At 55.3% G+C, this 2390-nt stretch overlaps 1 protein-coding gene across 5 annotated transcripts in view; it reads left to right on the top strand.

Moving 5' to 3' along the window:
* The first annotated feature begins 552 nt into the window (after positions 1-552).
* Positions 553-2390, top strand: part of TSC1 (TSC complex subunit 1) — a 30815-nt gene continuing 28977 nt past the window's right edge. For 3 of the 5 annotated variants that reach the window (XM_062591248.1, XM_062591249.1, XM_062591243.1), the window contains exon 1: positions 792-873. The gene's annotated coding sequence lies outside the window, so the exon portion shown is untranslated. Of the gene's footprint in view, positions 662-791; positions 874-1482; positions 1550-2390 lie in introns of those variants that run through there. The other 2 variants (XM_062591245.1, XM_062591247.1) reach the window with 2 other exon arrangements.

The raw sequence follows: 2390 nt of genomic DNA, 5'->3' as shown, positions 1-2390 counted from the left end.
TCCTTGCCCGCGGTTTGCACGTGAGCGAAGAAGTCACGCAGGGCTCCTTCCCGGTGTACGTGGAAGATCGGTGTGAACGGGAGGGAGGACCGGCGGGGCCGCGGGCAGGGGCTCGCAGGGGCGCTGCCAGGGCGGGCGCCTCCCGGTCTCAGCCGCCGCTCGCGTCCCGCGCACTCGTGAAGGCGGGCGCGCGTGTGCGTGGGGGTCATTCGGCACGGCGAAGGCGGCTCCCACGCGCCTCGCGCGACCCCCGGGCTGCCCGGAGCAGCCGGGGGGGGGGGGGGGGCGCTGCCGAGCCCGCGGCCACGCTTGGGGCGCCCGGGACAGGCACCGCGCACCGGGCCGCAAGGGAAGGGGGCGAGAGTCGCTCCCCGGCTCGGCTCGGCTCGGCTCGGCTCGGCCCGGCCCGGCTCGGCCCGCCGCGGGCCTTGTTTACGGCCCCGCCGCGCCGCCCCGCCCCACATGACCCCGCCGGGGCCCCTGGCGGCGCCGCCTCCAGCATCACGCGACCTCGCCGCGGGCCGCGTCGCTGCCGCGCGGAGATACCTCCGCCTGCCGCGGGAGGCCGGCCGAGCGCGGCCGCGGCCCTCGCCCTACCTCCCCCTTCCCCAACCTCAGCGGGGAGATAAAGCTCTTGAGAGAGAACAGCCTGAGCGGGGCGGTGAGGGAACGTGCGCGGCGTCGGCGGGGGGGCGTGAGCGGCGGGGAGGGCACGGGGGAGGGTTGGAACTACTTTCTCCGGCGGAGGGATTCGAGGGGAGCGGCGGCGGCGGGGGGGGAATGGGTGGGAGGGGGAGGCAGGGCCAAGATGGCGGCGCCCTGTGGGCCAGAGGAGCCCTGAGTGGTAAACAGCTGAGGGGAGGAGAGGGAGAGGTGAGTGTGCTGGGCCTTCTCCTCCTTCCCCCAGCGGGGGCGAGAGAGGAGACACAGAGGGGGGTGTGGGAGAAGGAAGCAGAGAAAGGAAAGAGGGGGGAGGCATAGAGAAAGGATTAGGGGGAGGAGGCGGCAGGAGAAGGGGAAGGGACGGGGGGGGGGGGGGGAGAGGGGAGAAGGCACGGAGGGGAGTAAGAAGGCAGGCTCGGTCCGCCGAGCCGCTCGTCCCCTTCCCTCGTCTCCCAGCCAAACTTGGTCTTTGTCATCAGTTACCCCTGCCCTGTGTGACTGCCCGGAGGGGCCCTCCGGGCGCTGCCTTCCTGGAGAGATCCACCCCCCCACACACACACACACCCCTCTCAGTTATTTTTTTTTTTTAATTTATTTTCACTATTTTTTGTGCTGATCATAGAAAGAGGTATTGCACCTCCCTGTCTAGCCCTGAGGAGCAGTTTCCAGATTTCCCCTGCCTCAGTCATTTGCTGAGGGGGCTCCCTCATTTGGGATTAGGCATTAAAGCAGTTGTTAAAGGTCTTTCCTTCTGGCAAGAAAAGCTTTTCTTATTTTCTTGCTGAGAGGCAGTGTATTAAGTCAGTGTAATACTGGTGCGGATGATGTTTACTTCTGCAAGAAAACATTTTGCTTCCTGTTGTCACAAAGAAGACTAATTCAGAAGGTAGAGAACAGCTTTGTCTCTTTGTTAGCTATGAATGTAGTCTCTTTTATTGTTTTATCTGTTTAGTCAGTGATTCCGTCCTTGTTTATGAGTTTTTTACAAAGCAGCATATAAACACGTGCCTTAAAGGAATCCATGGTTCAAAACCCGCAGAAATGGACACACAAATGAGGATGAAGTTTTGTGCATAGAACTGTTTCAATTTTTTTTTCTTTTTAACTAAGTTCACAAGACTATTCCAGTAGTTGCTAATACAGAAGATCTTGATTCTTTATCTGATCTGATCCTCTAGTTATTGAGGCAAAATTGTTAGAAACATAATCAAAACACTGTTGAAGTGATGCTATTAGATGAGGGAAAACTTAGGCAGTTTACATGTATGAGCAGCAGAGGACTAGATACTGAATCTTTGAAAAGTCAAGCAGTTTGAATAATACTTGTAAGCACAGAGACCGCATACTGCTGTACCTGGTTTTACCTTGCTGTGCAGCAATAAGATGCTCTGGTTGCTTATCAAACACATCTTAGCCATGTTAAACTAAAATCGTGGGCTTAAAATCCTTTGCTGTGATTTTTTGTTGTTGTTAACAACCTAGTCAGCCCTCGATTAAGTTGCCTTTATGTGGAGTGACAATGACTTACTCAGATGAAAACGTAGTCAGAACATCTACTGTGTCATGTGATAAGCTTTAATTAAAATGATTTTATCTTTGGCTGTTTTTCAATATCAGATACTTGATTATTAATCACTTCAGAGTTAACTTTTATGGTGGATAACAAATGACAGCATTATTAAAGGGTTTTCAAATGAGATATATTGTCCAACTGCAGATGTTTTGAA

The sequence above is a fragment of the Rhea pennata genome, chromosome 18 (genome assembly GCF_028389875.1).
Source record: "Rhea pennata isolate bPtePen1 chromosome 18, bPtePen1.pri, whole genome shotgun sequence".
NCBI lineage: Eukaryota > Metazoa > Chordata > Aves > Rheiformes > Rheidae > Rhea > Rhea pennata.
Note: the sequence above shows the minus strand (reverse complement) of the source record. Positions and strands in the feature narration are given on the sequence as shown.